This window comes from Glandiceps talaboti, chromosome 2 (assembly GCF_964340395.1).
Source record: "Glandiceps talaboti chromosome 2, keGlaTala1.1, whole genome shotgun sequence".
Lineage (NCBI taxonomy): Eukaryota > Metazoa > Hemichordata > Enteropneusta > Spengelidae > Glandiceps > Glandiceps talaboti.
Window position 1 is genome coordinate 11,567,354 of NC_135550.1, and position 25,225 is coordinate 11,592,578.

Here is a 25,225-nt window from a genome sequence, read left to right on the forward strand (position 1 = left end):
GACAGACAGACAGACTTCATAGTTTATCATCTTTATGGCAAATCCAGGACAAAGTAATTTAGTGAGCTTGAAGTGAAGGCAGCTAATTTCTTTGTAGGCACGTGCAGATGACAGCGTATGGACACAGCAGTTATTTTCTGTAACATTAGAAAAAGTTAGGGTATATACACTTTTGAAAACAACTCTGAGCAGAAAACATGATGTAGACGCTTATCTCTGAACAGCTCCGATGGAGACAGAATGTTACATCAAAAATGATAAACTTACTGCATGAGATTGATCTTCAGTATTTCCAGCATTGCTGTATAGTTTGACTTCAAGTGCCTGAATTTGTCCATTGTTTCCAAAACCAACTTTATATCTGGACATAAAAGGATGTCTTGTTCCAGACGTACACATATCCTCATCACGGTCTAACATACATCGTACTGGTTGACCAACCCTGTTCAATTAAGATCAAATCTCCCGATTCTTATAAGGTTCGTTTCATGTAAGTTCAGACATATGCTATTATAGGAGATTTCGCCTTAGCTTGCAAATGCTGTTAAACAATGCATAAAGGCAAGTGAGACTGATGACTAGGTTTCATGTTGAGATAGTCACAATAAAGATGATTAAAACATCTCTCTGTACATTGTCTGTTCTGTACATTTGTGTTTGTTTTTGTTATCATGAACAAATTAAAAATACAGAGCTATATATTTATAGTATCTCTGAGATTGTTTTGGCCCAAATGTTTTCTTGATTAATTGTAGGAATTTACTTTTCAAACTACCTCATCAAAAGTAACATTTCCATATACTAATACCACAGTCAACATATTTTTACTATTTATTTTCTTAAGGCATTCAAATACACAAACAGTTTGCCATTAGGAACCACTACTGAACCCAATCTGATTAAAATCCGATATAGTGAACTCGCAGTGATTTCTTTATTTTATAAAGAAATTACGTTTATTGTAGTTTTTATTTATTCTGTGAGCATCCGATACCTACATCTGACACAATACCATAATTGTTCTCAGACCTCATCTCATACTGACCAGTAGCCCACCACAACAGTCAAAGACGTTCAAAATTGAAACAAAGAGAACCACCAAACAATAACGATAACATCGTTGTATGCTCTCTGCACTTGAGTTCATTTCGAAACAGAGCGTTTCTGAAGTACTGTATCTGTATGTTTCGGCATACTGGGCATTTTCATTTATTGAGAACACCTTTGGTATTGTGTCAGATGTAGGTATCGGCACTCACAGAACAAAAAGAATAAACGACAATAAACGTCAGAACTAAACAAAGAAGTTGCGCCGAGTTCACTATCGGATTTTAATCAGATTGTACTGAAAATTAAGAATGTCCTACAAACGGCTTACTTGAAGGCTGCAACAGCTACTATTGTGGAATATATACAACATCTGGTTGATTTCCCTCCAAAACCTCCTCCCATTCTTTTCACTTTACACACAATTCGATTTTCTGGCACTCCCAAGGCTTTTGCTGCAAGTTTCTGCATCAGAATTGACAAAATATATGGCATTAAGTCAGATATACAGGACGAATGCCGATTTTATATTGGTTGAACAGGTAGTTATAAATACATGTTGAAAAAAAAAATAATTTTAAGCTTTACATTATATATGCAATATGTCAACGTTTCATTGTAACATCCAAGCCACGTGAGAACTGCGCGGGTGACTGCTTGAAGTACTTCAACATAAAATGGGGGAAGGAGGAACAATATTTGAAAATCTGCAATTTTCCCTATATTTTTCTTTTATTTACTTCTTTTATCTATTTTTACACAATAAAGATGATACTATAAATGACTAGTGTGTTTTATTTCAACATTCGCTGTGCATCGTTTATGGATGGATGGATGGATACATTTTTCATCCATAAAAGACCCACGGCAAATATGACATAACTATGTAATTCACACCAGCTTCATGACACAGCATTTTATCTCAGGTATTTTGAAATGTTGTAAAGAATGATGTATTCATTTTTCTTCGAACACAGTGCATGATTTGATCAACCTTTGCTTTGAACCCATACTAGAATATGCCGGTATAATGAGAATCTCTCTTCTGTTAACAATTTCACTGCTAAACTCACTCTTTAAACAAGTCTTCATACAAGACATACCCCTCAAATATGCACTTTAATGAGTTATGCAATAAATGTTGATTTTAACTGCATACATCAAAAAATAAACTGACATACATATGTCCCATGTAACATTTGTGTCAAGTTTGAAAGAAATCAGATATTGCATGTCTGAGAAATGGCGTATTATGGACTGACGGACACATGGACGAACAGAGCCCATTGTAATAGCATGCCCCCTCCCCTTTTGGGGAGTTAATAATCATTGATAATATATACTGAGTCTGTTGGAGTATTATCTGTCAGTTTCTGGGTCAGCATTTTACACTGACACTTATAATCATACAAACCTGTGTTGCAGTTAGATCCTGTGTTGAGGAAATTATCTCCATTTCACCATCTTCTCCATTTGGTATTGCAATGCATGCATTCGTCTCCAAGTAGAAGTGCTCTTGGCCACCAGTTTTCATCTCTCCTTCTATCGTATGGTCAGACAAATTTTCAAATCCAACTTGAACGTTGCCCTTCTCTATAGTCCTGATTGGTTTGTAGTATGATTCATGTGTAATGGCTTCCTGTCCAGTAGAAAGTCACTTGCAACATTTAACAAATGTAGTCAGCCCTTGCGAAGTCTGTAAACAGTTTATTCTCAACAGAAAAGCCTCTTTATATATGTTATGACAAGAATTATGTAAAATAATGAACATTCTAAGAATATTATACAGTTTACAAATACTTTACATACGGCATACATACTTGCGTACATACATACATACATACATACATACATACATACATACATACATACATACATATACATACATATACACACATATTTGCGCATGCGCGCTCTCTCACACACACACACACACACACACACACACACGCACGCACACGCACACACACACACACACACACACACCTTAGCATTTAACAATGACTGACAAGTACTGAAGCTTGACAACTACTGAGTTTAATTCTTACCTCCATGGTAATGATAGGTTCCAGCTCATTATACACCACAGATACAAGTTTAGCAGCTCTCTGTGCAAGGGTATGACTATCAGCAACTATTGCACCGATCACTTGACCAACACAGGTTACCTAGGAAGAAAACGAGTATAGCAATCCAATGATGAATTATTTAAACTCAACCACAGTTGTATTCAACACAAAGTATAGTTTACGGCAAAATGCCATCTGACTGGTCTTGCATCCCAGTGAGTTTCAATTTGTGTATTCATGCTTGTAAACTCCGTGCTGCAGCATTGATTTTTTTCATGATGAAGATGGAGGAGATATTCTTTAAGTTTTGCAATAACTCTGATATTAGGATCTTCGCATGTCTTCTTCTATATTCACCTTACCATTTTCATTTTGCTAAGACATTTGGGTATAGTAATATTATGGTATTTAGAAGTAAACAACGCACATTACGCTCTCAATTTTAGCTTAGTCTTAAAAAGAGTGAAATGCTTTATTTATTTACTGCATCATTATTCAATTACGTGATTTTATAAATAGTACATTTTGGAAAAGACTTTTTATGGATTGCTTTTAAATTATTATTCCTATGAGCTAGTTCTACAAATAAATTATTATTATTTATCATTATTATTATTATTATTAATGATTGTTTCTATACATACTTACTTTATCAGTGGCAAAGACTTCTTCACCAGCTGCTGCAGGACAAATGACATTACTACCAGGAACATCAACATGTGTAACTAATGTATGTACACCTAGCAGAGACAGGGCTTCAGATGCATCAATAGATCTGCAAGGGAAATACATCATATTTGTATAATAAATTAAGATAAATAGTTTATGAATGGTATAATGGATGATTTCTTAGACACAGGCAGAGATGGATAATTCCTAGCTTGTGGTCTCACCATTTTTTATAGTTTTTAAAATGAAGAATTTCTGTCAAGAGTTTCTTTATTTGTCCAAATAATTTTTTTGAATGGTAACCCCAGCAGCAGCGCCCTAGCCAAGTGGTGAAGAAGAAGGAGGACACTGGAGTACTAGGGGGGGATCCCGGTTGTTTGGCAGGGTCAAACTAAGCATCACCCTTCTTAATCAAAGCAAGCTGATGCTTGACGGGTTCGAACTCAGTGTCAGTGTGATATTATCTATTATTTTAATTTTCAGTCAATTTATTATTCAATGAATACTCCATATTCTGGTTACGAAGGTTTCACCATTTTGCACATAAGGATCGCACTCCGGATTTGGTCATGGTTGCTGATCATATAGCAATGCAACAAGCTGGGAACAAAATGTGTGTAACAGAACTCTCCACATGTTTTTAAAAGAGCATTACAGTTTAAGTGGTTTGTATAGACATGTCTTTATTACTGGTAGTCACTATGAAGAAGTGAAGAAGAACACAACACATTTTAATGAATGGTAACTTCATGTCTGCTATATTTCTGATATAATACAAAGGTAACAGCACTCCTAATGACCATGGCCAAACCATGAAATCTCTCTCCTCTGAGTCTCTGGTAAGTGGACTATAATCTATTAAAGTTTCATGGAATTCAGTATCCAGCAGTTCTAAACTCAAATACAAGTTTACTGTCCTAAATTTCCTTTTCACAGGTTTTATTATTTGCTGAATTAGTATGTGTTGACATTCTGGTCTAAATAAGTCTTCGTAGAAGACACAGTCTCCCCCCCTCCCCCTGCAATGTGTAAACACTGCAATGTGTCTGTGATAGGCAGGAATTGGCTTGATTTCGAAACTGGTCCTGAAAATCAAGGTCAAAGGGCAATGTCTCCAAAGATAGCTTGCATCTGATAATATGGGGTAAACACTTGAATGGAGTGGTCTGTGTATTACAGTTTTTGAGTTATGCAGTAAATATTGATTTTTAACTACAAATATGGCCACCGTGCTGTCAAATTGCATATATAAAAAAATTAATTCATGTGCATATGTCCCATATGATTTAGTCTAGTTCCTGATGGACTGTATTCTGTACTAAGTTATCTTTATACTATTCCATCTAGTCAATCCCAGTACTCTCGCACAGAATTCTGTGCTCCCCCATACAGCGTTCATGTAAACATGATGACATTGTTGAATCCCTACGTGATTTTAGTTTAAACAGACTGGAGGTGGAGTCGATTTGCCCAAACATGATTGTGATTAATCTGACGTCATTTCTCGAAACGAGGTTGTAAACAAAACGCTCAATCATGATCATGATTACTTACATGTAAACATTTTTTTAAAGTTTCACACAGTTCCTGTAAATTAAATGATTTTGCATCGTCAAAATGATTAATGATAACAAATTACCAATCAGACTGAACACACTTTATTTACATAAATTTCATGTTTTCCGTCATTTCTAACTTGCCGTCAGCCACGGGCATGCGATCCCCAGTATGATTACGCTGTCCGCCATCTTGTAATTGTAATCACATCAATCATGGTTTTACTTAGTCTATCAGCTAGCCCTCGGATGTTCTTCCGATAAAATACGACACACAGCCGAACAACGCTATCGAGGATGGAACATTCGGGCAAGCCCTCACATGCGAACTTCGTTCGCTTATAGTTATAGCATCGAAAGAAAGCCCGAACGTCTAGCAGCAAGACTAGGTTTTACTGTGATTACCAATCATGATTGTGATTGGTATTTATCAAACGCAAAATCATGGTTGTGATTGATAAATCATGATTATGATTGTGCAAATCAAACGCGCCCCAGATGGGACATTTGCATATTCTAGTCAAAATAGAAACATCTGAACCAAATGAATATTAATGAGCGATGACGGCGGTCTGTCAATTTGTAATGGATTACTACTGACATGCGCCGTCTGTGCTTTACTCACTATGGGGTTAAACCACAATTAACACCTTGAGGAACAGGATAGACAGAATAGTATGAAGATAATGTAGTACGGAATACGGTCCGTCAGGAACTAGGCTACAAATGATATGCCACCTTTGTATTTGGCTTGAAATAAATCAGATATCGCATGTCTGAGAAATGACTTATTATGGACGGGTCGGATGGAGCCCATTGTAGTAGCCTACACATTGGTGGTGGTGGTGGTGGGGGGGGGGGGCTAAAAATGTAGCAGCCAAATTCATTCGACTCACCGTATCTCAGCATGAGCTTTTGTACTTGTCACTATTGCAAGGTATAATTCACCTAAGATAAACGACAAAAGGTTGCAAGGCAGAGTAAGCAACTAACTTGTAGTTTATGACGGTTGCATCAATAACAGCACAATGGCAGCAGCAGTAGTGGTATAGCAACAATAGGAGTTATTATTGAAATAGCGCAACAAGTTGTGTAGTCTGAGGTACACTGTTGGGGCGCCCTCACACATCAGTCAACACAGAGCAGGCTGGAGAGGGCAGAGCAACATGACAACAGTCTACAAGTTGTAGTGTTAAAAACACAAAATCTGATGTTAGAATATTTCCACAAAATAAGAGAGGATATGTGCAGTTGTGATGGAAATGTTTCTTTGGAGCAACCCGTGTTCTGTTTCTATGCTATAGTCTATGGTATTATATAAGGAGTTAAGACTGGTCTCATTGTGAAAACAAAAATCGCCTACACCAACTAAATGAATGCGGAGACAAAGAGATTGTGTTATAAATGATTTCATCACCAGCAGTTTTCCCCATCAACCCTTGCAGCAGGAAAGTCAAATATGGTTGGTTGAACACATTCAATTGCAGTAGTTTTTTGGGGTTTTTTTACAAGTGCAGTGGGTTCTGTTGAGTAAGTTATCGAAATGCTATTTTATCCCCTTAAATCATTCAAGTTGATAGTAGTAATTAATACATGTGTAATAAAGGCAGAAATTATGTCTTACTGGATATTCCTTCAAAATTTTCAATTATTTTTGTTGTTTTCTACAGTATAACATTATGTTCAGTTTGTTGTGTTAGTCTCATAATGCCTGTTATTTCTTCCACTTTTAGATACCTTGTATTGGGGCAATGTCATCACAATAGCGAGCTTCTCCTGTAGCTTGTTTGAAGGCAGATGAATGAACCATTGGTCTACCTACAGCATCATCAACAGGTTGACCTGGTGCAACTTCCTGTCAAAAATAAAATAAAAATAAGGCCAAATAGAAAATGACATGTTTCCGGTAACCCGACTGGCCCTAGTTAAAGCAGCCAACCCTAAACATCTTTTTTACATTCACACAATACAACATAGTGAGAATGTACTACTATTTACGCGAAATTTTCCTGCCAAAGTATCTTTGGTCAATTCTTTATTAAAATCCCATCCCAGAGAAATCGAGTCTTTCAAAAATGTACATATTGTGTTCATGTACTTAACACAATATTTTTCTTCATTCATTTTTGTATACCTCGCCAAACTATCACAGAAATATTTCTAACCACAAATCTTAGGTTTGAAGCAATTTCTCCCCTAAAAAGATAAAATAAAATAAAATAAGAAAATAAAGCTCTGACCTACCTACCCGATTTTCTGAAGCCATGTTATCGGAAACAAACATTTTTGTTTGCCTAAGTTTTAATACATAACTTGCCGAGTACAATACGTCAATCAAGACAGATCGAAAGCTCAACGCTAAAAAAAAAACCTTGAAGTGCTTGTGTGTTATGACCTTTGTAGATCATTTGATCTACAAAGCTGATAAACATTTTTGGTCAATACTAATTACATTGATAGTTTATCGATATATACACAGGTCATAATACTAGAGCACTTTGTACTGTTGAAACGCCCCATTGAGAATGAAATTGTCTTGAAAAACTTCTAACGCAAGCTTGTTCGTCAAGTTATAAGAGTTTAAAAAAACCTTGGTACAGTTTTCTATGACAAAATTACATTTAAAAGTAAACAAAATTGATGTAAAAATTCGATTTGGCAACTTTCACATTGTTCTTTCGAGAATCAACAAATAATGGGTGTGGCAGACGAAACCAAGGATTAGATACATTAAGTGAAGTAGAGTAAGTTAAGAATATAAAGATGATCCCCTTGTTTCACCGTCACCCCTCACCCCACCATCCATCCTATTGTAAGTATATGTGTGATAAGTGTCGGAATGGGTGAAAGAAGAATAAGATAGTGAATGTAGAAGGGGGGGGGGGGTAGGCGAGATGAAAGAAGAGATGTATGTTTTTCCTAATTTACAGGTAGCAATCGATATAAGGGAATATTAAATGAACGGTGTGCTGTTATAGGTCTTTGCTAGGGTAATGATTGTAAAGCGCTCTGAACAATGTGGAAACGCGCTATATAGAGGCTAACATTAATATGATTTTCAAATTGTATTTATTTATTTATAATATTATAATACCACTGTGATGTGTTATTGTTGTAATATTGTTGCTCCTTAATATTGATTAGCATCCGTCCAAGTTGACTGACACTGCCACTGACCAGTAACCAATAACAAAATAATCATGTACGTCAGCACATGAAAATACGGGGTATGATAACGGAACTTTGAGATGTGGATCTCCTGGCAGTGATGTTTGGTTTACAAGTTGCTTAGACTAAAGGCAATAGGAGGTATGAGAGATTAGACATGTCTGGAGTGATATCCACAAGTTTGACACACCAACTAGGAATACATAGTTGTTGGTGGTAACAGTCCTGATACTGGGATAATACATATTAAAAAAACAAAAAAACATTGGGCGCTTGCCTTAGGGAGGGCGCTAATGCATTTTAGAATAATGCATCACTGAAATTATCATTGATGTCATTTCCTGATACAAATACGTTATTTCTGTATACCTCTACTATACAGAACTGGACTGGACACTTTGACATCATTCATTTAAGCCAAACACTATGTAAAAGGTTGTGTAGGTATTACGTTAGTCAGCAAAAAGTCTTCTTTGATATGTATGTCCTCCGAGTCCAATGTTGCAAATAGTTTTCAGTTCTTTATAGAATAATATTTTTCACAAGATATTCAGGTTTTATACTGAAATTCATCCTCAGAAGAAAAAAAAGCTTCCTTTTGAATTTGAAGAAATTCTCAGTCAGGTAATTAAGTTGACGTCTGTTTACTCACTAATTGGACCCACATTTTAAAAGAGTTAGCTAGATACACAGTAGGTTTCTAGCAAGATATTATTCTAAATCTTTCACCTGAAGACTGAAAAAGAAAGTGATCGTAAAACACGGAAGCGTATCAAATAAGGCAGTGATGCCTAGAAGCCTTTGAAACTATGGATACCATGGGTCAGAGGTCATAATATGGCTGACATTCATGGATATATACTGCTATGGGTAGGTCATAATGTGTCCCTTATATAGTGAAAATCTGAACAAACTACCTGGTACATTTGAGTGCTGCGTATACTGTCCTTCTGAATTCCAGACAGGCTACTTCTGAATGAGTATGGAACGGATGCCTCTACTACCTGTCAACATATGATAAGATAACTGTTATCAGTAAACATATTGATCAACATGTAGTGCGAAGCAAACATACAACTATCATGCGGAGATAACTTGATCACAGCAAATTTGAAGTAGATGCTGTATGTACTCTACTCGCCCACTTCTAGCCAACTTCCATTTCGGCTCAGCGAGCAGTACTGTATAATATTTCACCTACAATTCTCTCTGATTTGTTTCCTCAGATATTAGTTCCTAAAAGCCAGGCAAATTTTAAATTGTGAAAGCAATTTTGTCATTTTCAAATTGTAGAATACATCTCTGATTAGTTCCTGAATACTCATTTTCATTGCTTCACATACCAGAAACTTATTATTAAAAGGAGATAGTAATTTTATACATTTGTCAATAGACTTTCTTTGAAGATGGAATAAAGGAAACATCTGCTATGACGCCATCAAAGATGCTGATTTCTGTGACTAGATATATAATAACAAAAGAAATTTACATCTTAAAACTCTCTTGCACAGACCTTCTATCCCCAAGTTGGTGACAATGAAAATTATACCATGCATGAGCCAGGTTCAACAGAAAGTGTGAAATATATACGCTGGTCATTCTACGTCACGACAACGCCTGTCTACGTCATTCGTACTGCTGTATTCGAAATATGAGTCAAAACACTTAAATTACCATTCCTTTCCCCGATTTTTTTTAAAACCATTACTGGCGATGGTATACTGATATTATTTTCCAGTATTTTTCTTCATTTAGCCAAGGAAAATACTTGTGAGTTGTCACTACTCGTCTAGTGACGCATAGTGACAGGGGCCCCTTGGGTCACTTGTATTTTTGTTGGCTGAACGAACACAAATTTTGGGAAATAATATCTAAATATTTTATTCAAAGCATTGCGTTTCATTTAGTTGTCAGTACATTTTAATACTATGAATCTTCAAGAACCATATTGCCATACCTCTTTGGCATTCAGTTTATCCAATACACTCAGGTAGAATTTGAAGAAGAAGCTGGCAGTCAGAGTTCTTCGGTATTCTATCATTCCACCAGGAGCAGACGGTGACAGAGGAAGATCTTCAGCAAGGTATTCACACACACTATCAATCAAACCATCATTCCATTTCCTGGAGTAAAACATAATTGTTCAAATAAAGCTAGTTCAGCGGTCGTCTGATACTGGCATGTCTGGATATAGTACCTATTGTTTGTTGGCAAACATGATGCGTCACATTAATTGCCATCACTTTGGAAACTTGGACACACATCCCAAGTTCAGACCACCATTTGACCTACTTGCATGATGCCAGAGTTCATAAGGGGAATTTAAAGTCTTTGGTAAATCATGTAACTTTTATTTATGCGTAGCAACAAAGTTTTTGTTTGCTCCTTTCTAGTTGCAGTTACTGCCTAAGCTTTCCGTAGCATGGGACCCCTAGGTGTACATATAAGACGACTTGCAGTGTTTTAATCCCTTACAATGTCATGTCTGTACAACTGCAGACAGTCCCTTCAGGGTTCCCAGCCCACATCTGTATATATGCAGGTAAGTTTACTCATTTGAATAAGCCCAATTTTTACCTCTTCTCCTCATATCTGGGTCAATTAATATTCATTTCACAATATATATGTAATGTGTGGATAGTAAGCAAAAAAATAGCATAGATTGTATTTATTATTCCTTTCACATTAAAGTTGCTAACTGTAGAGTAGGTAAGATCCTCCTCTGTAGTGGAAAAAGTCCTTGGTCTTGACACGAAAAGTCTATGGCATTTCATGGGTTAAACAGCTGGAATGTCAGAATTTAACGTTGACATGTACTCACATATATAGAATAAATGATTCAGTGATATTTTATCTCATTCTTATTTTGGTAAATTTTTGGGGTGATATAAAAATAAATGAATGTATGAATGAATGATGAATAAAAAAATATGAAAAGCATGTATTATCCCACCTTCCTATTAAGGCGTCCATCGTCCGCTTAGCCATAACTGTGGTAGGTGCCATACCACCATAACTGAGAGCCAGGTCTTTGATAATGTTAGTACCACTCTCAAAGAGAACTCTCATTCCGGCATTCACGATGGCAATATCATCCTCTCGTCTAGGAGATTGCTTGTAACCACAGAAATACTCATCCTGCAGGAATTAGAATTTATAAATCACTTTCTTCTCACAATTAATGATTTAAGATTTTATGATTTAAGATTTATATGAAAGCATTTATGAAATTAGATGTATCGATTACAAAATAGTATTTGATCATACATACTTCTCTTGTGTGTGGAATGAGAATAGATACAAGGACTTCTTCTGGTTCAACAATAGTTTTCCTATACCCTGTGAAGAAACCGTCACCCATGGCAACCTGTCTGGTACCAGCTAGGAGACATAATGGAAAGTGAAATTAACAGTTTGATGAATAAGATTTACGTTACAATGTTGGTTTATCTATATTGAAATGTAGTTAACTTGAAAGAGAACTCAAAAAGAGAACGCTGAGTGGATTTACTCAACGAATGAAAATGCGCCAGAACATACAGGTACAGTACTCTGTTCAAAAAGAGCTCGAGCGCAGACAACGATGTTATCTCTATTGTTCGGTGGTTGAATTTCAAACCTTCAGTGTTATATTTTAAGACAATTCTGGTTGGCTAGTCGTAAGTATGAGATGTGGTACATCTTCAGGGAAACTCAAAAAGTGTGAAATTTTGGAGAAAATCCTATAAAGGATTTATTCATGTATTGTTCACTATGCAAATTAAAATCTGGTATATGTACACCTTTACTGTACAAAAAAATTCCTGGTAAGCATGGTAACTTAAGTATCAAATTCACGGAAAGCTCATTTTGGGACCCAAAATATCTAAATATCTAAATATTCAAAGATCATATCTTTAATATCATTCACATGATAATATTGTAAGGTGACTTACTTTTGGAGGCCAATGTAAGTTTACATCCGGCAGCCATGAAGAGGGGATTGAGATCTGATATCGGACTAGCTGTCATAATATTACCACCGACAGCCTACAGTTAAAATAATGGTTACAATTGCTGATAAAAAAAGAAATGATGAAGGAGAATACTAGACTGAAAAAGGGACTCATCCATTGCCTATGTTTATTGTTGTCGGTGAGTATCAATCTGCTAAGACAGTGCTCTATAACGCAGTGGCAGAGCGCAATAGTTTTGGTAGTACTGGAACTCTTTCTTGGTTGTAACTCGGAGTTTCACGCATCGTGCGATCATCAGACAACTTGTCTGATGATCACACAATGCGTGAAACTCCGAGTTACAACCAAGAAAGAGTTCCAGTACTACCAAAACTATATATATATATATATATATATATATATATATATATATATATATATATATATATATATATATATATATATATATATAGCATGAAACACTGTGTAACGGCTCCTGTGTATCTTATATATATATATATATATGTATATATATATATGTATATATATATATATATATATATATATATGTATATATATATATATATATATATATATATATATGTGTGTGTGTGTGTGTGTGTGTGTGTGTGTGTGTGTGTGTGTGTGTGTGTGCGTGCGTGTGTGTGTGTGTGTGTGTAATGCTAATACTTACAGCAACATTTCGAATTTGATGTCCGGCAAACCATCGTAACATTTCTACCACAGCAGCAAACACACCACATTTGTACTCTGAAAGCAGAGAAAATAGTTATGAAACTTAAACACCTGGTAATACATAGATGTGGTGAACAGTATTCAGATTACGACCAATGGTAATTTTTTAATGCTGTACTTTACAATTATCGCACCCAAAATTCAGTGCCCTCAACAGCGATCATGATTTCAAACTGTTTCTGTACTGTTTATGGATAATATTGACCATTGATATGTACAATGCTATTGGTATATTAAAGGAAAGGTCCAGTCAAATACATTTGCACTCTTAGATAGCTTATCCCCCCCCGGGGGTCAGGCTACGGCCCTGTCGATTGTACTTAGACTAATTAAAATGGTATCAGAAAGGGTATCCTTTTTTGGCATAAAAGTGGTATCACAACAGTTTGGGTTTTAATGCTTGTGAGGAGCCCCCCCCCCCCGTTATGTTACCCATGGAGTTGCCCCCCGGGTCGTAAATAGTTATATTGCTAATCCAAATTCCAACATAAACCTCTGTTTTATCCATATGGTCACTTTTAAGAAGTTAATTCATCACCTGGTAGTTTTGGAATCTGTTTTTTCAATACTAGGTCTATTGTTGATAGTGTCACAGATGCACCAAACATCACTCCACCATTAGTTATTTCGACTTTCTTCAGTTCAGGTATGTGAGTTGGTACAAGGAGGACTGGATAGAATTGATTCTTGAATTTAACTTCAACTCCTGCAAACAAATTTTTTAAAACAAAATATTGCAATCGCACAGGTCAGTACATGCATAGCTAAAAATAACTTATTAATATAATTATAAATATGACAATGTGCTATACAATCCAAATACTGGAAGGCAGTACGACCTTTAACCCATATGAAGAGTATTCTACAGACGCAGTGGATACTAGGCTGTACCACTATAAAGCTGTGTCTCACTCAAATGACAAGTGTGAATTTGTGTGTATTCTTGGAATTATCTGTACTCCTAACATTTGCATTTTTTCAGTAGTGGATTTATTTACATGCAAAAGCTTTTTTAATGAAAATAAATCCCACTAACATACTTAACGAGTTGACATATTCTATATTCAGTTGTTGTGAAAGGTGCAGCATTAGTTATACTAAATATGACAGGCTGACATAGCTGAGTGATTTACAAGTAGTGTGAACTTTCACCTTACATTGCCTACCAAATTAAAGTGTGCCCAACACATCCTAAATGGCCATTCCACCAAATGTTTCATTCACCAGAATAAAAAAATAAGGCTTGACTCGTACTTGGCGATAAACTCAATGCAATTTTATTTAGCAAATTCTCCATACTTAATTTTTCTGTGGCATGATGGAATTTATTCAAATTATATGTAATTGGAACGCAGGAAATGAAACATGACAACCAAACAACTATCTCACCTATTTCAGTGTTACCAATAGCAAGTCTGGCATCTGGATACTGGGCTTTTAAATTCAACAATTCTTGTAAAGTTGCTGGTCTAATCCACTTCACTCTTTCACTACAAAACTGTACTGTCTTACTGCAATGTTTGTCAGAGTTCTACAGATACAATATCATGAAATATACTTGTTAGTTTTTTTAAAACATAATTCTCATATATATGTATATCTGATTAACTTAAATATCTTTTTATTGTCTGTTTTCCCAATCAAAATGATAATCAAACTGTCTTTTGCATTATGAAAAGGAATACGTTGACTCCTACAGATACAACTGTTGCAGTTTCAATAGTTGGTATTATGAAATTACTAGACAGACAATGAATCGCTGTACAATTTTTTTTACATTGTTAGTAATACTTCTACTTTTGTACTACTTGGTGCCTCATATCTCAAAAACACTTCGAAACAAAACAAATGCTGCTTTATATATGAATGTCTCTATTTTTACTTCTGATTTATGACTATTAGTTGCTGTTTTTGTATAGTGGAAGTGACAGTAATTATATGTTATCCCTTGTTTGTTGTTGTTGTTGTTGTTGTTGGTGGTGGTGGTGGTGGTGTTGGTGTTGTTGTTTTTGTTGTTGTTGTCAATAAATGAATATGAATATAACATGTATGCTGAAATTTTAAACAAAATTCAGTGTTTTCTTACAACTTGGCAATGCATAATTGTTTTCCCGCATGTATTGTAGATTTTCACAGCATTTCACACTGTCTGACAATTACTAATTGACAATGAATGAGTGGTAAGTGGATCATTTCATATAATTTTGTCAAAAATTCACTAATCAAGGAAAGATTTGTTGTGGTGTGCAATTTAATTTTGACAAAAATTAACTCACCATAAGTTCTGGAGGAAAGATTGGTTCTTGTGTTGGATCATATGGAACAAACTCACTCGGATTAACCAACTCGGTGGATATCTATACACAAAAACATATTTTAAGGCTCTTTGAACATAAATTCTCTATGCCATAGACAAATACGCAATGCACGAACACAGAAATACAGTGACGGGTTTCTTTTTTTAAACTTTTGTTTTTCTAATTCATTAATTCATTAATTAATTTTCTTATATTTCAAGAATGAATGAAAACATTGTTAGATAATCAAGTGTAACTTTTCAGCAATATTAGGACAAACAGTAATTTTGACACTCTGGTTACTTCAATTTATGTGTTACATACCCCTTCTTCCTGCAAATTGAAATTCCCATTCATACAGCAGCCAGTAGCTCCCCCTCCTCCACAGCAGTACTCCTGTGGAAGACATAGATATACATGCAATTGCCTAGTGTGTAAGTTGGTGTATGTCTTATCATGACGGTATTCTAAATGTGTAATCCCATATATGATCTGGCCAAATAAAAAAAATTGTGTGTTTCCGATAACGCCACCACCGCCGCCGACCCTAAGCATTTTTTTTACATTCAAAAAGTAAACTTGTACTTCTAGTTCCATGTAAAAGTTTTGGCAAAAGTATCTTTAGTAATTTTAAAAAAATAAAGAGAAACCTAACAGGACTTTTCTGACTTCAAGATGAATGTTTACAGTACAGTCTGCATATTGCGTTCATCACATAATTGCACTGTGTCATTTTATTCTTTACCCCTCATCAAACTATCACAGAAGTACTATGACCAACGGGTTTGTTATATTAAGGTTGAAGTATGTTCTCAACAACAACAACAACAACAACAACAACAACAACAACAACAACAACAACAACAAATAGAAAATAAAATAAAATAAAATTCCGACCTACATACCCTATTTTCTGAAGCCATGTTATTGAAAACAAACATTTTCTTTAATTTCTGCCTTAGGCCTGATAAAAACAAGCGACCTATCTGTCAGAATAGCTCCGCTGTCATATGTAGAAGTGGCTCGGCTGTTCAGCTATTATACTATGCAGTTTTGTTTTAGCACATTGATAAAGTGGTTAGTGGTTTCATATGATGGCTCACATACACTATAGAACACATTTCATACAGAAAGTTGGTGAAATATTGTACTTTTATATTATAGTCATTATTTTACAAAACTTTTATTTTTACCCCTAATTTGAACTTCATCAACTGTACGTACGTTACAATGCCAACCTACAGGCTACATGGAATCATAGCCTGATCATGATCACACCATACGATCAGAAATCAGTCACTGTTACAACTCCCCTAATTCGCTCGAGATCTCTTAGAAAAAAAATAGCGCTCATGGCATTCTGGCACAACTGTATTTGGCTCTTGCAATGGGGCATGTTCTTGTCCGCTAGGCAAATGTGCTTAATTTTTTGAATGTTTACTTGTTTCCTATTAATCCCGTTATTATCTTTACAATATACACCATCAAGTGACTATTGCTATGGGCATGGTCTAGTTGATAGGCATATTTGCATACATTTTTGGAATCTTTAGTCACTTACCTACCCATTCCTGTTCTTACCTTTGTAATCTGCATCATTTTGTTGTTGCTAAGGGCATTTTCATGGTTGCTAGGGCCAGTTTGGTCAAAATGTTTTGAACAATAACTGTAGAATAGCCCTCCAGAAACATCCCCGCCCAGGTTCAGCCCCCTTCACCATACCGTTTTCAAGATATAAGTTTTTGACCAAAATTGAGATTTTTAGTCCTAATTTGCATATTACCAATGGGAACATCAATATGCGAATACACCTTCATCTGCACAACCCCAGATGCATCGCCATTAAATTTCACCTGCCATTGACTGAACTCAAACATGGTATTAAGACACAACTTGTAAAAGAACCGATGATGTAATTTATTACATATAGAATAAAATGTCAAGGAAACCTCCCTACTATGCAATCAACTCTTCTAACAATGCCGGAAGATAATTGTCATAGAAATGTTATAGACAGCAGGCATACATCGATATAACATCATACTAGAATAGTTTAATCAATGTTTTATGTGTTAAGTATTTTCACTTTTGAGTAAAACAGTTTACATGGCTAGTGTCCTCTTTAATTCATCCTCTTACCTTGGTAAATGTTTTGTACCCTTCTATGATTGGTCGATATCCAGTACAACGACACAGATTACCTTCAAAAGCACTCAGCACATCATCATAGCAAGGCTGTGGATTGTTTCTTAGGAGTGTATACATCGACATCACAATACCGGGTGTGCAGAATCCACACTGAGAACCATGTGATTTGGCTATACGTTCCTGATTGGTAGGTGTATTGAAATAGTTAATATGAAAATCTACATACCAGGTGTACATATTCTATACTGGGAACAATGTGATGGCTATGCATTGCTGATTGGATGGTAAAAAGAAATAATTACTATAAACATCTATAGACCAGGTGTACAAAACCCTCAGAGAACCATGTGATTTGGTTATACATTCCTAATTGGTAGCGTGTAATGAAATAATTAATATTGAAATCTTATACCAGGTGTATAAAATCCACTTGTGATTGGGTGCTGACCAAAAAATCAATTTCATTTGATTTATTGCGCCATATTTTACAGCAATGCACATACGTTTTACCCACATGTGAATCAATACTGTTCTGGGTGTATGGCATTATGATTAAGCATTATGTCTAACAAAACAGTTTCAAGAAATGTTCCAGTGCAGCTTTAACAGAGATAGATAGATTGATGTACACTCTCCTGTCAAATGACAAGTCGACATAATTTAACGACACATACTGAATGGTTTAGCTGAAACATATGAGGTATTAAAATTACCTATACTCTGAGTTAAGTATTATTAATACTGATAATTATCTTTATTCGTCCAAATAAATTCAGAAATTTGTTGAATGATCACAACAAGGGCCCTAGTGCTCTAGTAGTAAAGAAGCAGGATTAAACCGGAGTACCCGTGGAAAACCTGTGTTGTTCGACAGGGTCAACTAAGTATCACACTTCTTAATTATAGACATATATAAATTTTAATCAAACCCAGCTGACACTTGGTGGGTTCGAAAACAGACTACAGAATTAAGAGGCATACAAGCTAACCGCTCGACCACCGACATCCCCCAACAACTATTAAACTACTAAATATGATTCGAGAGAAGGGAAATAATATTTTATGGTTGTATGACTTTATACATTTCTATATACTAACCTGTACAGGATGTAGTCTAGTTTTAGTGCTACCAATACCTTCTACAGTTGTCACGGCCATACCATGCATAGAACACACCGGAGATAAACACGCATTCACTGAAAAGTGACTAGATGAAGAAGGAGAAGTGATCGAAAGAAAGACGTGTCAGAACTCTATAATGATACTATTATGAGGCAAACTAAGATAGACACAAACTAACACTATTTTCAGACTACATACAAACATACAAGTGTGAGTTTCATTCTGAGGCAATGCTAGGTCATATAACTGATAAGCTGGATTTGGACCCATTCATACTGAATGTTTTGTACCTGATACAGATCACATACCAAAGTCGTCCAATATTAGCACAGCCTTCATTTGTCCCAGTCATTTAGCAGCACCCTGAACTTTAACCCTGGAACCCTCTTTATCGAGGAAACTAAATACACTTATGCAATCAAATGAAATGTTGTGTCAGACACTAAAGATAAGTCGACTCTAAACCATTCATTATACCTGACCTAAATTTAACCCAACTCATAGTCAACATTAACTTTTCATATGTTTTTTTTTTATGTTAGGTAAGATGAGAGTTCACTCAGCTGGCTAAGTGAGAACCCCCTATACAACTATTGTTACTGCATGTGGTAGGTTATAATTTGGTAATATGGATATAATCACCTTGTCATCAAGATAAGTGTAAACACTGAACGAGATTGAAATGTGTGTCCACTTGAGGAAAACTGGCTATCAGAGACTCCACCCTACTGTGAGGATGCCGATATATATCAACATGTCGCAATATCAGCTTTACTTTGTGTTTGTATCAGCTTGCTGATAGTTCATCTTCCAATGTTGTGAGTACATAAAGTCACATTATATCAAAGTTCAGAATCTAACATGTGGAGGAGCATAACATGTAGGAATACAAGATTTGTTATCTCACTCACTTAGGATGGTTTCAATGACATTTGTGTAAACATTAACTTCAGAAACCTTTAATGCTCGATTTGATTCAAATAATAATTTGTACAACCCAGATATGGGTTTTCCAGAAGGAGGTTGTATTGAAGAAGGTCTCAACTTTAAGAGGGCCTGTTACGCTATACTATCTAAGTCTGCCGAACCATATCTGGGTCATAAAGGTTTATCATATTACCCTATGTAACAATAAACTGGTATGAAAACAACATTTGATTCACATAATTACATGAATTGTAAATGAAATAGTACCACAAAAAACATGGTGAGCGATCGGATATGAGTGTGCCTATTTGGGCAGCATGCGTCTGGGCATGATGGGAAGTTTTTTGCACGGTTTCGATGCATGCACTGTCCATTGAATAACAATGGAAGTAATATAGGTCTATGAAAAACTGTAATATTAATTTTTGGTAGTTGAGCCTTTAGTTTTTAAGATAGACACAAACTAAAACTATGGTCGCAACATGTTGATACACCAGTAAATAATCTATTGAATGAACGTTGGTTTAATTATAGTCTCAGTTAGGGAGGTGTCTCTGAAAACTAATTTATTTAGAGCGCCATGAACTCGCAGTGTTGTTTTGAAACTTCCATTGTTTACACTATCTTGATCATAGGGTGATTAGAATCACACAACAGATCTAGAGGAACTACTATCACCACTTGTGTATTATCTACTACATTGAAGAACAACAGATTTAGTTTACATCTATCTTTAGCAAACCAAAGGCTGGGTTACCAGAGTCGTATCTATTATCAGATCTCAGACCACTATAGCTCTTTTAGTGGTCTGAGATCAGATTATTTATTTTTGAAAGTTATGCTAACCTGTTGTAAATTCAAACTGCTTATAGCAATATCGGAAAGTTTACCAGAACACTTTGAAATTAAGATTATAAGTAAAAAGACTTTCAAACCTGATTTTCTGTTCCTTGTGGTCATATGTCGATACCATACAAGTACAGGCTCCACATCCTCCTTCAGCACAGCCTAGTTTTGTACCAGTGAGTCTTACTGTGAAAATGAATTAAGGATAACATATCCCTATGCTATGATAGACATTGTGTCAATGATACTGCAGTACAACTGACTACTGAAAATAATCATAAGACCATAATGGTAATATAAGAGATCAAATTGACTCAAACAGGCTCAGTTGAAACGGCCATTTTATGATTGATAAAAATTGGAGTTGCCCATAAACTTACTTTTATTTTGTTGCTAGGGACACACTCAGAATTACTATGGTTTCACTTTGTTGTTAAAGGCATGCTCACAATTGGTATGGTTTTTATTTTGTTGCTAGGGGAATGTCACAACAGCTTTGTTTTTATTTTGTTACTAGGGGTATGCTCACAATTGCATTGATGTTTATTTTGATGCTATGGGCATGCTCATAATTGCTACGGGGTTTAATTTGTTGTAGCATTCATGCTCACAACTGCTGTGTTTTTTATTGTTCATGTAGGAATGACTGCATTCTTAGACATACCATATTTTCAGATGCTCCCTGGAAGGACCACCAAAAATTGAAGAAACCTATTACGTATTTTGAGGCTTTCAGTTTTTGAGCGAAAATCAAAACATTCAAACCCCAATTTTCTTGCCGGGATCTCATCATCTTCCATTGAACAATCTATATCTACATGTAAAAAACGAACATCCCAACAAAAACTGTATGATGGTGACTTTACAATTTGTTGCGATTGTCCTGGTAACTTAAGTTCAGGATCCGGACACAATGAAATAGAATCATCAAACAAGTGATAAATGATGTTCGGATGTATCTTGATGAATGCTGAATTCTACTCAGCAAATTAAAAATGATGGTGGTAGTACTACTACTAATACTTTTACTGCAAGTTCCTATGATGTATGTGTGACATCTGCTGCTATTGTATTAATTGGAAGATTAATTATATGAAACTATATGACCACACAGTCTCATCCACAATTACTCACAAGTATCATATACATTTTAATGGAAAGGCCACTTTTAAGTATTGAACCCCAGATGAACAGAAAACAGTCCTGCTTTCAATAGCGCAAGGTTTATTTTTATTTATTTCATTCTACCAGTATTTTGCTTTCGGTTTTTGTATACTCGGCTTCAAATTCATCTGACTTCTTGTCTTTGATATTTTAATAACTTTGTGTTCACCAAATTAATGTGCTTCCGGAGTCAATTTGGAGTCAATTTGTTTAGAAATCAAATCACTGGTACCTCTAATCAACGTAAACGTTGCCGTATAAAACTTTGAAATCATTGCCCAAATTTGTCTGTTCACATTTTGTTTCCATGGAAACTCTCAATCTGTCATTTCCCCATAGACTTAACACTGTGCAATGGCCATTTTGAAGTGTGACATGATGTATACCACGTTACCTATGGCAACTGCCATCAGCTGCCAAGCCTTATTCACCTGAGATAATAAGACAGTGTAGTAAATAATAAATAATACATTTATTTTGTCAATTAGTACATTAGATGTGTGCACAATTATACTCAATTTTTTTAGATCAATTTCTTCACTATTAAAAGTATTGTATGGGGTGCATCCATCACTTTTTTTCTTTATTTGAACTTAAACTGAGTTTAAACTTTTTTGAGCAAAGTAACCGCAACGTTTTAGGCTTTGAGAGAAATAATTAGATATTATTTCCCAATATGTTTCTTCAGCCTCAGACCACTATATCTCTATAGGGGTGTGAGTGTCAGCCAAGGAAAATACCAGTGACCTAAGGGGCCTCGTCACTACGAGTTGCTAAACGAGTAGTGACATCCGTTAGGTCACGAGTATTTCCGGCTGAAGGACAAATATTGGGGAATAACGTAATTATACAATCACCAGTAATATAAAATATCGGGGAAAGTAATGACATTTTGAGCGTTTTGACTCATATTTCAAACACAACAGAACCAATGACGTAGACGCGTGTTGTCGTGACATAGACATGCGTTGTCGAGACGTTACACGACCAGAGCATATATTCCATATTTTTTGTTGAACCTGGCTCGTGTATGGTATAATATACTTATAAAGGATACACTTTGTTCTAAGGTAGGTCAATAAGGTCATCTCTGGATCAACATGTCTCTCGACGACCTGTGGAATAATAAGGGTGACAAAATTGAGTCAGTGATTATGGTATTTTATCATATATATATATATATATATATATATATATATATATATATATATATATATATATATATATATATATATATATATATATATATATATTCACCTGTGTGACGTCAAACAGGACAGATCAAAACCCTCACCTGCATCGCCCCTTCTGAACCTTTTGTTCTCAACTGTCCAGAATGACTTGCTCCTCCTGTTCCACACTATCACATTATAAATTGATGTTATTGATGTTTTAGGATTAAATATATATATATAAATAATAATAATTGTAACATGAGAAATCGTGATCACTAGAGGTGATTAAAGTTGAAAGGATGACTGGATGAAAACTTCCAATTTATCAACTTCCCACAATTCACAATTTGTTGACAAACAAGTATTCTGATCTGTATCCAATTCACGATTGTTTACATATGGCCACCAATCCAGTGTACACAATGATTAGTAAAGATTCTCAAGTAAATTTGAGTGTACAATTGAATTAGGCAAATTGCTCAAAGTTTGTACGATTCGTTTGGTAAATGTATATTTTTTCTGATATTGAGGTGGCATTGTGGTTTCAATGGTTTGAGTGAATGTCCGCATGTCCAATCAAGTATATTTATAGTGGTTGGTTTGACAAAACATATTTTACATTCAAATTAAATTTGTAATTACATGTTTTGACTTGTTATATAAACTGTATGATGATTAATAGGTTTCGTAACTAGGTGCACACATGAGGTCATTCACAGCCATTTCAAAGTTATAAGACATGAATGATGTATTTAGGCCAGTTCAACTAGGGCTGTTACAGACGTCGGTGTCTAGTTTGTAGAATTGAACAATGGAAACTAGTAAGATCATACAGTGTGAGTGACCTGGAATAAAACAGTCAGACATTCTGGCATTTAGTGTTGTTTGCCACACTCTTTGTCTGCCACGAAACGTATCTGATATATCAATCTCGTTAGAATCAGATGTAGAGATGACTACCTTAGTCCAGTAAACTTTAGCACACTGTAGATGCTACGATATAGACTTTCCATTCTGTGTGGCACACTATTACCACCCCCCCCCCCCCCGCGGAGCAGTACCAGTAGGGTAGCTCTGGTAGGGGTGTGCGGCCAATATTGTTAACCACATACCCCATTTTAGACCCACTTTGAGCTGAAAAGCCAAAAACCCCATAGGCCATGACAGGTTTTTAGAAGATCAAATATTTGACCAAAAAGTACATTTGAGGTAGTTCCATTTTGCGGGAATGGTGAACCGCAAGATGTATTTTTAACTCATGTATTTTTTTTTTTATCTCAGAAGGCAATATTTTTGGGCAATTGATGGCACAGTTATTATTTGGTAAAGGGCAATTGGCATTTAGTGTTGATTAAATGTTAGACCAGGTAAAATCGAAATGATGTAGAGTTGACCTCATTTTAGAATCTTCAGCTTGAAAATATACTCCATTTACAAATGGCTGAAGTGTCAATAAACTTTGTTGCGTTTATTGAAAATGTAAAATTGATCGTGACTACGCATGTACCACATTAACTTGTAATCACATTGACGTTGTTACACTGAGTCAATGTTCCTTGTATGTTTGATTCAAACTATTCAATGCAAATGCTCCTAGTTTCTTGTAATAGTGTTATGCTCAGAAACATCGAAATGACTCCTCGAAATTGAAATCAAAATTTAAAATAAACTTCACGACACTCAAACACACTTTTCAAACTGTAAGATACTGTACGTCGTGTCGTTGTTGTTGTTGTTGTTGTTGTTGTTGTTGTTCAGCCCTATCAGGCTTCTTAACCAGTGAGTGCTGGCTAATCGTGGCACGAATGTATGTATCTCACAGACGAGGCGATCCCCTATTCCTACGCAGATACCACACATCCGTTTATCCGTACCTTTTGACCATTGACGAAGAAAACAAGATCCTCACTCATCAGGGAGTCGCTGTTAACTTGGTGCGACATGACGTCCGCAGAACACAAAATTAATTCCCCCAAGTATAACTCCTACCACAATAGCAGCCTGTAGTTCGCTCTGTTCCAGATCTATAAATGACCTCCTTGTTGAAGTGTAGCATGCTGGTATACGAAAGAAGTTCACCTTCGTGTCACACCACACTCAGCTGTGCGCACATACAAATTGTCATACAAATCAAACAAAACAATAAATGTATGCCCTATGGTATTATGTTAGAGTCAAATCGTGTTGGGATTTGGTTATCTGCCGGCCCAAGCGTATGGCAAGCCGTTGAGGCAAAAAATATTGTATTTTTTTCGGATTTAATTTTAATTTTTTCCCATGTTAACGTTATCTAATTCAAACAAGTTGTCATTTATTTGAGATAATTGTTGTTTTACAGACTTTTTT

The 25,225-nt window shown here is 35.6% G+C and overlaps 1 pseudogene across 1 annotated transcript in view; it reads right to left on the bottom strand.

The window, feature by feature from the left end:
• Positions 1 to 24,892, bottom strand: part of LOC144453642 (xanthine dehydrogenase/oxidase-like) — a 38,007-nt pseudogene extending 13,115 nt beyond the window's left edge. Inside the window, exons 1-22 of the transcript XR_013482425.1 lie at positions 24,754 to 24,892; positions 22,762 to 22,819; positions 20,630 to 20,726; positions 18,744 to 18,852; positions 17,584 to 17,825; positions 15,636 to 15,666; positions 15,477 to 15,557; positions 14,590 to 14,731; positions 13,739 to 13,906; positions 13,139 to 13,215; positions 12,445 to 12,538; positions 11,781 to 11,890; positions 11,463 to 11,647; positions 10,467 to 10,632; positions 9,427 to 9,513; positions 7,079 to 7,196; positions 6,238 to 6,289; positions 3,765 to 3,891; positions 3,096 to 3,215; positions 2,462 to 2,686; positions 1,379 to 1,512; positions 268 to 442 (exon numbers count right to left, since the gene is read on the bottom strand). The product of XR_013482425.1 is annotated as a xanthine dehydrogenase/oxidase-like (transcript). The remainder of the gene's footprint in view (positions 1 to 267; positions 443 to 1,378; positions 1,513 to 2,461; positions 2,687 to 3,095; positions 3,216 to 3,764; positions 3,892 to 6,237; positions 6,290 to 7,078; positions 7,197 to 9,426; positions 9,514 to 10,466; positions 10,633 to 11,462; positions 11,648 to 11,780; positions 11,891 to 12,444; positions 12,539 to 13,138; positions 13,216 to 13,738; positions 13,907 to 14,589; positions 14,732 to 15,476; positions 15,558 to 15,635; positions 15,667 to 17,583; positions 17,826 to 18,743; positions 18,853 to 20,629; positions 20,727 to 22,761; positions 22,820 to 24,753) is intronic.
• Between the last annotated feature and the right edge of the window lie 333 nt (positions 24,893 to 25,225).